The 12,500-nt window shown below is 46.6% G+C and overlaps 1 protein-coding gene across 1 annotated transcript in view; it reads left to right on the top strand.

Annotated features, from left to right (window-relative positions):
• LOC113824017 (uncharacterized) overlaps positions 1-12,500 on the top strand; it is a 226,846-nt gene that overhangs the window by 172,572 nt on the left and 41,774 nt on the right. The window lies entirely within an intron of this gene.

The following is a 12,500-nucleotide window of genomic DNA, read 5'->3' as shown; positions in this document are numbered from 1 at the left end:
CACCAAAGCCACAGAGAAACGCCAAACCCAACACCAAAGCCACAGAGAAACGCCAAACCCAACACCAAAGCCGCAGAGAAACGCCAAACCCAACACCAAAGCCGCAGAGAAACGCCAAACCCAACACCAAAGCCACACAGAAACGCCAAACCCAACACCAAAGCCACAGAGAAACGCCAAACCCAACACCAAAGCCACAGAGAAACGCCAAACCCAACACCAAAGCCGCAGAGAAACGCCAAACCCAACACCAAAGCCACAGAGAAACGCCAAACCCAACACCAAAGCCACAGAGAAACGCCAAACCCAACACCAAAGCCACAGAGAAACGCCAAACCCAACACCAAAGCGGCAGAGAAGCGCCAAACCCAACACCAAAGCCCCAGAGAAACGCCAAAGCCTCAACACCAAAGCCACACACGCCAAACCCAACACCAAAGCCGCGAGAGAAACGCCGAACCCAACACCAAAGCCACAGAAAGCGCCAAAGCCACAGAGAAACGCCAAAGCCCCTCAAAGAAACGCCAAAACCCCAACAGCAAAGCTTCACAAAGAAACGCCAAAACCCTATAGCACCAAAGCCACAGAGAAACGCCAAACCCAACACCAAAGCCACAGAGAAACGCCAAACCCAACACCAAAAGCCACAGAGAAACGCCAAACCCAACACCAAAGCCACACAGAAACGCCAAACCCAACAACCAAAGCCACAGAGAAACGCCAAAGCAACACCAAAGCCATGAGAAACGCCAAACCCAACACCAAAGCCACAGACAAACGCCAAACCCAACACCAAAGCCACAAGAGAAACGCCAAACCCAACACCAAAGCCAAAGAGAAACGCCAAAGCCTCAACACCAAAGCCTCAAAGAAACGCCAAACCCAACACCAAGCCACAGAGGAAACGCCAAACCCAACACCAAAGTCAAAGAAACGCCAAACCCAAACACCAAAGCCACAGAGAAGCGCCAAACCCAACACCCAAAGCCTCAAAGAAACGCCAAACTCAACACCAAAGCCAAAGAGACACGCCAAACCCAACACCAAAGCCACAAAGAAGCGCCAAACGCAACACCAAAGCCACAGAGAAACGCCAAACCCAACCTCAAAGCCTCAAAGAAACGCCAAACCCAACACCAAAAGCCTCAAAGAAACGCCAAACCCAACACCAAAGCCTCAAAGAAACGCCAAAACCAACACCAAAGCCTCAAAGAAACGCCAAACCCAACACCAAAGCCAGAAGCGCCAAACCAACACCCAAAGCCTCAAAGAAACGCCAAACCCAACACCAGCCACAGAACGTCGCAACCCAACACCAAAGCCACAGAGAAACGCCAAACCCAACACCAAAGCCACAGAGAAACGCCAAACCCAACACCAAGTCTCAAAGAAACGCCAAACCCAACACCAAAGCCGCACAGAAACGCTAAACCTAACACCACAACCACAGAGAAACGCCAAACCTAACACCAAAGCCACAGAGAAACGCCAAAAACCCAACACCAAAGCCACAGAGAAACGCCAAACTCAACACCAAAGCCACAGAGAAACGCCAAAACCCAACACCAAAGCCACAGAGAAACGCCAAACCCAACACCAAAGCCATATAGAGAAAACGCCAAAACCCAACACCAAAGCCGCAGAGAAACGCCAAACCCAACACCAAAGCCACAGAGAAACGCCAAACCTCCAACACCAAAGCCACAGAGAAACGCCAAACCCAACACCAAAGCCACAGAGAAACGCCAAACCCAACACCAAAGCCACAGAAGAGCACTAAACCCAGCAAATACTGAGAAACGCCAAACTAACACCAAAGCCACAGAAAACGCCAAACCCAACACCAAAGCCACAGAAGAAACGCCAAACTCCAACGCCAAAGCCTCAAAGAAACGCCAAACCCAACACCAAAGCCACAGAGAAACGCCAAACCCAACACCAAGTTTGGCCAGAGAAACGCCAAACCCAACACCAAACCCCACAGAGAACGCCAAACCCAACACCAAAGCCACAGAGGAAACGCCAAACCCAACACCAAAGCCACAGAGAAACGCCAAACCTGCAACACCAAAGCCGCAGAGAAACGCCAAACCCAACACCAAAGCCACAGAGAAACGCCAAACCCAACACCAAAGCCTAACAGAGAACACAAACCCAACACCAAAGCCACAGAGAAACGCCAAACCCAACACCAAAGCCATGAGAAACGCCAAACCCAACACCAAAGTCGTTGAGAAACGCCAAACCCAACACCAAAGCCTCGTTAAAGAAACGCAAACCCAACACCAAAGCCTCAAAGAAACGCCAAAACTCCAACACCAAAGCCGCAGAGAAAACGCCAAACTCCAACACCAAAGCCGCAGAGAAACGCCAAAACCCAACACCAAAGCCACAGAGAAACGCCAAAAACCCAACACCAAAGCCGCAGAGAAACGCCAAACCCAACACCAAAGCCACAGAGAAACGCCAAAGCCCAACACCAAAGCCACAGAGAAACGCCAAACCCAACACCAAAGCCACAGAGAAACGCCAAACCCAACAACCAAAGCCACACAGAAACGCCAAACCCAACACCAAAGCCACAGAAGAAACGCTAAAGCCTCAACACCAAAGCCACAGAGAAACGCCAAAGTCAATACGAAAGCCCCTCGAGAAACGCCAAGAAACCCAACACCAAAAGCCACAGAGAAACGCCAAAGCCAACACCAAAGCCACAGAGAAACGCCAAACCCAACACCAAAGCCACAGAGAAACGCCAAAGCCTCAACACGAAAACGCCCCGAGAAACCCAACAAACCTAACACCAAAGCCACAGAGAAACGCCAAACCCAACACCAAAGCCGCAGAGAAACGCTAAACCCAACACCAAAGCCACAGAAGAAACGCTCAAACCCAACACCAAAGCCACAGAGAAAGCAGCTCAAACCCAACACCAAAGCCACCCAGAAGAAACGCCAAACCCAACACCAAAGCCACAGAGAAACGCCAAACCTAACACCAAAGCCACAGAGAAACGCCAAACCCAACACCAAAGCCACAGAGAAACGCCAAACCTGAAGACCAAAGCCAGAGAAATGCCAACTCAACACCAAAGCCGCAGAGAAACGCCAAACCCAACACCAGCCACAGGAGAACCAAACTCCAACACCAAAGCCGCAGAGGAAACGCCAAACCTAACACCAAAGCCACAGAGAAACGCCAAACCCAACACCAAAGCCACAGAGACACGCCAAACCCAACACCAAAGCCACAGAGAAACGCCAGACCCAACACCAAAGTCAGAGAGAAACGCCAAACCCAACACCAAAGCCACAGAGAAACGCCAAAGCCAACACCAAAGCCGCACAGAAACGCCAAACCCAACACCAAAGCCACAGAGAAACGCCAAACCCAACACCAAAGCCGCAGAGAAACGCCAAACCCAACACCAAAGCCACAGAGAAACGCCAAACCCAACACCAAAGCCACAGAGAAACGCCAAACCCAACGCCAAAGCCACAAGCAGCAAGAAACACCAAACCACGAACACCAAAGCCAAATACAGAGAAACGCCAAAGCCAACATAGCTCTACCAGAGAAAAGCCACAACCAAGAAACGCCGCAGAGAAGCACCTTAATAACACCAAAGCCACAGAGAAACAAGCCAAAGCCAACACCAAAGCCACAGAGAAACGCGCTTTCAGCCAACACCAAAGCCACAGAGAAACGCCAAACCCAACACCAAAGCCCCCTAATACAGAGAAAACGCCAAACCCAACACCAAAGCCACAGAGAAACGCCAAAGCCAACACCAAAGCCACAGAGAAACGCCAAAAACCCAACACCAAAGCCACGCAGAGAAACGCCAAACCCAGCTACCCAAAACCGCAGAAAGCCCCTTGAACCATACCAAAAGCCGCAGAGAGAAAACGCCGACAACACCAAAGCCACAGAGAAACGCCAAACCCAACACCAAAGCCACAGAGAAGCGCCAAAGCCAGAGAACCGCCAAACCCAACACCAAAGCCCCTGAGAAACACCAAAGCCACAGAGAAACGCCAAACCCAACACCAAAGCCACAGAGAAACGCCAAACCCAACACCAAAGCCACAGAGAAACGCCAAACCCAACACCAAAGCCACAGAGAAACGCCAAACCCAACACCAAAGCCACAGAGAAACGCCAAGCATCGTTTAAGATTCGCCTCATTTGCATCCCACATTGCGGGGCGAAGAGGCCGACCCGCGATACAGACGAGGCGTAAGATCAGTGCGGGTTTTGATCATCGCCGCGATAAACTCGACCGCTACTGGTTTATCTGATGCCGCGGAATTATTGCTGTGCATACCTGGTCCACGGACGGCGCGCGGTAACTCTTGGCTTCTCTTTTCTCTCTCTCTCTTTTTTTTGGTCATTATCTTCTTTCTTCTCTTGTAAATCGTCCGGGTGTTTTGTCTTTTCTCTCTCTCTCTTTTTTTTGGTCATTATCTTCTTTCTTCTCTTGTAAATCGTCCGGGTGTTTTTGGGGGACGGGTTCGATCTGGCGACGATTGCTTGGGCCGATTCGCGTGTCAGTTTAGCACTTTCACGCTGCGTTCATATCTTTCTGTTTATATCCGCGGCTAATTATTCCTCCTCTCTCTATCCTTCCCTCTCTCTCTCTTCCTCTCTCTCTCTCTCTCTCTCTCTCTCTCTCTCTCTCTCTCTCTCTCTCTTCTCTCTCTCTCTCTCTCTCTCTCTCTCTCTCTCTCTCTCCTCTCTCTCTCTCTCTCTCTCTCTCTCTCTCTCTCTCTCTCTCTCTCTCTCTCTCTCTCTCTCCCTCTCTCTCTCTCCCTCTCTCTCTCTCTCTCTCTCTCTCTGCTCTCTCTCTCTCCTCTCTCTCTCTCTCTCTCTCTCTTCCCTCTCTTTCTCTCTCTCCCCCTCTCTCTCTCGCTCTCTCCTCTCTCTCTCCCTCCCTCACCCCTCTCTCTCTCTCTCTCTCTCTCTCTCTCTCTCTCTCTGCTCCCTCTGTCTCTCTCTCTTTCCTCTCTCTCTCTCTCTCTCTCTCTCTCTCTCTCTTCCCCCTCTCTTCTCTCCTTTCCCCCTCTCTCTCTCTCTCTCTCGCTCTCTCCTCTCTCTCTCTCCCTCCCTCACCCCCCTCTCTCTCTCTCTCTCTCTCTCTCTCTCTCTCTCTCTCTCTCTCTCTCTCTCTCTCCCTCACCCTCTCTCTCTCTCTCTCTCTCTCTCTCTCTCTCTCTCTCTCTCTCCCTCCCTCCTCCCTCCCTCCCTCTCTCTCTCTCTCTCTCTCTCTCTCTCTCTCTCTCCTTCCCTCCTCCTCTCCCTCCCTCTCTTCCTCTCCTCCCTCCTCTCCTCCTTCCCTCCCTCTCTCGGCAGAAAGAGAGCGAGAGAGAGGTTCCCTCCCTTCGCAAGACAGTAGACCCCCTCGCGCCCCAAGAGCAATGTGTACATCCACCCCCCGCGCCCTTCGTCACCATACAGGGAGGCCCCTTCGCACAACAAGCCTTTTCACCTGGCAGGGGGCCGCTTTTGCATCTCGCCTAACAACAGGGAGAGGCCTCCTCCTCTCCCCCTCTCCCATCCCCTTCTCCTGTCCCCTTCCCTCCTCTCCTCTTCTCTCCCCTTCCCCCTTCTCTCACTCTCCCCCTCTTCTCCCTTGCTCCCCCTTCCTTCTCACTCTACTCCTCTTCTCCCTTGTCCCCCTTTACTCCTCTCCCTCTTCTCCTTGCTCCTGTTCCCCTTCCATGTGCCTTTACTTCTTATTCGTCGTTCCTTTCCCCCCTTCTTTGTCTCCCATTCCCTTCCTCCTCCTTCCCCCTTCTCTCTCACCCTTCTTCCCGCTCTCTCTTGTCCCTCTTCTCCTTTTTGTCTCTTCTTCCTCTTCCTCTTTTTTCGCGCCCCCTTTTTCCCTCCATTCCCTCTCCCTCCTCTATTCCCCTCTTCCATTTACTTCCTCGTGCCATTTCCCCTCTTGACCCTTGACAATTAGGGGTGTTTCTCCCTTACGAGAAAAAAAAAGGAAGGAAAGGGAGGAAAGGAAGGAAGGAAGGAAGGGTTAAACGCGGAGAGAGGAAGGAAAGGAAAGAATTTATAAGACGATCGAAGGAAAGGAGAAAGAAAGGAAAAAATGGGAGTAGGAGGAGAAAAATAGAAGAGGTAGAAGGTAAGAGAGAGGTAAGAGGCAAGGAAGAGTGGAAAGAAAAGTGAAACGGTAAAGGAGAGACAAAGAGAGCAAAGGAAGAGCTAGAAATAGAGAGAATAAAGGAGAGAAAGTAGGTGAGATAAGGAGATAAGAAGGGCAGACGAGTAGATGATAGATAAGATATATATATATATATATATATATATATATATATATATATATATATATATATATATATATATATATATATATATATATATGATAGATAGATAGAGATAAGATAAGAAATAAAGAAGGTGAGATAAGGAGATAAGAAGGGCAGACGAGTAGATGCCCCTGGATGGGTCTGCTCGGCCGCTTATCGGTGTGTGACGGAGGCCCATCACTGTCGAGGGGCGCCGCTGTTTTTTGCCCTTAAGACGAAATGCGATTTAAATGTCACCTTGCGGTCACAGGTTGTCAGCCGAGCGCGCTACACCTCCTGCCGGCCGAGCTGGGGTCGCCGGTGGTCCTGCCCGCACGCTGTCGCCAGCTACATAACAGGGCCCCCGATTGAAGTAATTCTTTGGCCGGTGCCCGTGTTGTGTCCGTCTATTTTTTTTTTTTTTTTTTTTTTTTAGCCCTTTGGGTGTATCCGGTTTGGAGAGAGAAGTAAAATAATTTTGGGGAGACAGATAATTGCTCTGATTAAAGAGTAGACTAGTTTACCTCTTCATTATGTACAGGCCTTGATCTTGCCAGAGGTTGTTTTCACTCTCTCTCTCTCTCTGTCTTTCTCTCTCTCTCTCTCTCTCTCTCTCTTTCTCTCTCTCTCTCTCTCTCATTCACGTCTCTCTCTGTCTCTGTCTCTCTCTCTCTCTCTCTCTCTCTCTCTCTCTTTCTCCTGTGTCTGTCTGTCTGTCTGTCTGTCTTGTCTCTCCTCTCTCTCTCTTTATGTCTCTCTCTCTCTCTCTCTCTCTCTCTCTCTCTCTCTGCTCTCTCTCTCTCTCTCTCAACTCCTCTCTCTCTCTTTCCTCGTGTCTCTCTCTCTCTCTGTCCTCCCTCTCTCTCCCTCTCTCTCCCTCTCTCTCCCTCCCTCTCCTCCCTCCCTCTCTCCCTCCCTCCCTCTCTCTCTCCCTCCCTCCCTCCCTCCCTCCACTCCCTCCACTCCCTCTCTTGCTCACTCACTCCTTTCCACCGCTCACTCACTCCTTTCTCACCTCCACTCACTCACTCACTCACTCACTCACCCACCCCTCTCTCTCTCTCTCACTCACTCTCTCTGACTGATATATGAATGTTGTAAATATCAGATAAAATTACATATACCTGACTGTACGTATTTATAATCCTTATGTTGTATAGCCATTATCATTATAAAAAATCATCACTAGCATAATTTTTCGCTTGCAAGCTGTGATTTTGGAGCCTCCTGGCGTCCGCGAGTGGGAATATATCGCCTTAGAGATTATTATACATAGAAATTATAGAATTAGTAGATAGGGAGGGGGCGAGTCGAGGGGGAGACATACAGAGAGAGAGAGAGAGAGAGAGAGAGAGAGAGAAAATAATTGTTTCGTGGGTTTATTTTATCAGTTTTTTTTCTATTTGTTTTTCCTCTTTCGTATGTTATCGTTTTCAACTGCTTCTAATTCACATTTTTTTTCTTCTTCTGCACTCGCTTCAACTTCTTTTTGTCTCTTTTGATTTTTATCTTTCTCTTCTTCGTTTTTTTCTGTCTATTTATTGTATTCTTCCTCTTATTCCTCGCATTCTCTTTTATTTCATTATCATAGTCTGCATTTCGTCATTTCTGTAGATGACGATGATCATTCATAATGGTAATGATGAAAGTAGAATTGATGATGGAGATGATAATGTAAGAAATAAAAATGATAATGATGATAATGATAATGACAGTCATGATAATATCATCTTTGATAATAATAATAATAATGATAATAATAATAGTAATAATAATGATAATAATAATAATGATAATATTGATAATAATAATAATATTAGTAATACTACTACTAATAATAATGATAATAATACTAATGATAATGGCAATGATGATACTAATGATAATAATGATAATAGTAATAATAACAACAATAATGAAATGGTAATAATGATAGTAACGGCAATAATAATAACAATATAGATAGATAAATAGATATAAATGGGCTAGAACCATTAACTGGTGTGGCATTTGGCATAAGCTAAATTGATAAAACCAAATGCATGTACTTCTCTAATGCCAAAGAATGAGCCAAGACCCTGTACACCTAAGAATTCTGAACACAAGCACCGGTGTGACGGTCCTCCTTATCTCTGCAAAATAGTTCAAAATTGAGACCATATTTACTGCATTTGGACATCTTCTGACATATGAAGATGACAATTTGCGCCTCAAAAGTCAACGTGTCCATTTGATTCAAGGATTATGAAGATGACAATTTGCGTAAACGTGTCCATTTGATTCAAGGATCAATCCCATGCATTCTGTAAGGAGACCATGCCCCCTCCCCCCTCCTCCCCCCTGCCCTGGGCGCCTTTGATGAACTCGTCTGTTATCTGCCCATCAGAGCCCCGTGCAAGGTCACTCGGCCCTTCGCTATAAAGATGCTTTTTATGTTTTACTTTGGGCGCCGAGTTAATATTTATGGGGTTTAGCTCATCATTACTTCTTATTTATCTATCCATTCATTATCTTCTCTTTATGTGCGCCTTGCTTTTATTTGCTTGCTCTTTTTCCGTTGGTGAGAGCCAGAGCGGCGGAAATATCGATTTTATTGTTACTTTCATTCATTATTATTGGTCCGGTCACAGAGCTTAAGGTCTTTACCGTGATGGTTGCGGCTGAATAAAAAAAAAAATAATTGCCTAAGTTCGTCAGAAATAGTTTATCTTCAAATCGGCCTGAGTGTAAACCAACTGGAACACCAGCCAAGCAAAGTGAATCGCCGTACCTATAAAGAATGAGAAGAGAGAGCATAAATATCTTGAAATTTATTCGCAGTCCTTCGCCGTGCTTCAACAGTAAATCCTCTTGGTATCTCTCACCATCCTCTCCTCGGGTGTTTTGAGATCAGAAGCCTCTTGTATTATTAACTCTCGCTCTTCTCACAAATCTTGCTTTCCTTTTTTTCCTTTGTGGATTCCGGGAAAATACTCTCTGGTCACTGCCGGCTTATAAGAGACAAGATCTGATTGCGCATATTTAAGGATAGAAAATATAGATAGGATATTAAAATGATGCTTAACTATATACCTTCCAGAGAACGCACTTTAAATATGTAGACAGAAAACGGGAATCACCCCCGGACAGAAAACCGAGTATAACACACACAAACTAAATTACTTCTCCAGCGTGTAGGAAGATGCTTGAGGATATCAAAATAGATGAAAGAGGAATCATCATTTTTCCGATTTTAGGCCCAAAAATAGAGGCTGATATGGTCCTTTGAGAAATATGTGCAATGGCAGAGACACGTTGAACGAAAGAAGTCTACAGAACACATACACTATGTATATATATATATATATATATATATATATATATATATATATATATATATATATATATATATATATGATTATGATTGTACAGTAATAATGATATATGCAATAGGAATGTAATAAAACGGCGATAATTAATAAAACGTATTCGCTGTGATACCCCGGCTGAGATATCCACATGGCACGAATGGCACTAGACCGGCATAGGTGATGCAGATCGGGGAAGGCCTATGTCCAACAGCGGAATTTTCAAGGCTGAAGAAGGAAATGATAATAAATATGATACGAAGAAGAAAGGATAATAAATATGATATGGAGAAGAAAAGGATAATGAATATGATATGAAGAAGAAGAAAAGGATAATAAATATGATATGAAGAAGAAAAGGATAATAAATATGATATGAAGAAGAATAAAAGGATAAGAAATATGCTATAATATAACGAAGAAATCCCATTCCGAATATTTCTTTTTTCAGTGTATTGCCCGGGCGTGTAATTTCCTTCTTCAGACTGTTGTTTTCTTTAAACTCATCATTTAAAGTCCTTGCAGTAAATTTCCTCTCCTCTCGCCATTTTCTGCTCATAATTTATCTCATTTTTTTTCATCTCTCATCATACTTTCTCATTTCTACAACATTTATCGCACATTTCTTTCTTTCTCCATTACCTCTCTATTAGGTTTCTTTCTGTTACTGTCATTTCCCTTTTAAAACTCTCGCCATATTTTCTATCTTATTATTATCTTCTTTCCGTCTTTCACCGCTTGTCTCATCCGTTCTCATCCTCTCACCCAATCTTTTTCTATTTCTTCAAACGCTTTTCTTCCGTCCTTCGATCATCATTTTATCTTTCCCTCCAGCTCTTAGCCAACCGTTCACCCCTTCCTCTCTCTCTCTCTCACCTAATCTTTCCCTCCCTCCTCCCCTTCCTTTCACCTAATATTTCCCTCATTTCCCTTATTTCTCTACCTCTCACCCAATCCTTCCCTCTTTCTTCTACCTCGTATCCTACTGTTCTCCACCTACCCTCCTTCCTCCATTTCCCTCCTCTTTTCCATCATCCTTTCTTTCTCTCTTTCCTCCACCTCTCATTCTACTATTACCGAACTAACCCCCTTCCTCCACTTCTCACTCTTTCCTACCTTTCTCCCTCTTCTCCCTCTACCTCTCCTTCCCTCCTTCCTCCATTTCTCATCCTCTCCTTCCCTCCTCCCTCTCTTCTCTCCCTCCACCTCTCACCCTCTCCTTCCTCCACCTCTCACCCTCTCCTTCCTCCACCTCTCACCCTCTCCTTCCCTCCTCCCTTTCCTCCCTCCACCTCTCACCCTCTCCTTCCCTTCTCCCTCCACCTCTCACCCTACTCCTTCTCTCCTCCTCCCCTCTCCTTCCCTTCTCCCTCTTCTCCCTCCAATTTCAACCTCTCTTTCCCTCCCTTCTCTCCTCCCCTCTTCCTCCTCCTACCTCTCCTTCCCTCCCTCCTCCTTCTCTCCTCCCCCTCTCCCCGGGTCCAACCACCTTTCACCCTCTCCTTCCCTCCTCCCTCTTCTCCCTCTACCTCTCACCCTCTCCTTCCCTCCTTCTCTCTTCCCTCTTCTTCCTCCCCCTCTCCTTCCCTCCCTCCCCCCTCTCCCCGGATCCAACCACCTCTCACCCTCTCCTTCCCTCCTCCCTTTCTTCCCTCCTCTCCTCCCTCCCCCCTCTCCCCAACCAGCGCCCGGACCCCGCGATGCAAAAGTGGAACACACAAGCCACGGCGGCATATCAAGAATATAACTCTACACGAGCGAAGGTTATAATTCAAGGAGAGAGATAGACGCAGAGTTTTTTAGATAAGAATCTCGACTCTTTTTATGGTGCGGGGTCGATAACGGGGGAGGAGAGTGCTATGTCGCCTCCTCCCGCCGATTTCAAACCGCTGTTTTTAGGTTGGGGGGGGGGGGGGTTGATCGCTCGTGTTCGTTCGTTCGTTCGTTCGTTCGTTCGCTCTTTCAACTCGTTCGCTTGTTCGTTCTTTCGCTCATTGGGTCTTTCGCTCGTTCGTTAATTTGTTCGTTCGCTATTTCGCTTGTTCGCTCATTGGCTCTTTCGCTCGTTCACTCTTTCACTTATTCGCTAATTTGCTCGTTCGCTCATTGGCTCTTTCGCCTCTTTCGCCTATTCCCTCTTTCACTCGTTCGTTAATATACTCGTTCGCTATTTCGCTTGTTGGCTCATTGGCTCTTTCATTCGTTCGTTAATTTGCTAGTTCGCTTGTTCGTTCTTTCGCTCATTGGCTCTTTTACTCGTTCGCTCTTTCACTGGTTCGCTACTTTGCTCGTTCGGTCATTGGCTCTTTCTCCTATTCCCTCTTTCATTTGTTCGTTCATTCACGTGTTAATTTGCCCGTTCACTCGTTCTCTCTTTCGCTCGTTCGCTTTTCCCTCGTTGGACTGACTGGCTGTTCGAAGTTTCATTTTGCTTTGATTTTCGGAAGGAATGTAAGTGATCTGTAGGATTGATTTTTTATTATTATTAGTTTATTGTTTGTTATTTCATTGTGTTTGATTTTTTGTTTTCTTGTTTCATGGCTCTTATATTCTTTTTTTTCTTTCTCTTTTATACATGTGAGACGTAAATAGGTCAACTAAACATGTCAAAATTTCTTTCACTTTCTCTCATCTCTTCCCACTATCTACCTCCCTATCTTCCCTTCCTCCTTCCTACATCCTCTCCCCTCCATTCTCCTCCCTCCCTTCCTCTACCTCCCACCTCTCCATCGCTTCCCCTTCCCTTGCACCTCTCCCCCTTCCCCTTCCCTCCGTCCCTACTCCCATCATCCCAGCCCTCCCCCTTCATTCACTCCCTACCCTACCCCCCTTCCCTCCCCCTCTTTCTATA

The sequence above is a fragment of the Penaeus vannamei genome, chromosome 30 (genome assembly GCF_042767895.1).
Source record: "Penaeus vannamei isolate JL-2024 chromosome 30, ASM4276789v1, whole genome shotgun sequence".
In the NCBI taxonomy this organism is placed as follows: Eukaryota; Metazoa; Arthropoda; class Malacostraca; order Decapoda; family Penaeidae; genus Penaeus; species Penaeus vannamei.
The sequence above is the reverse complement of the archived record's forward strand: the minus strand, read 5'-3'. Positions and strand labels throughout refer to the sequence as shown.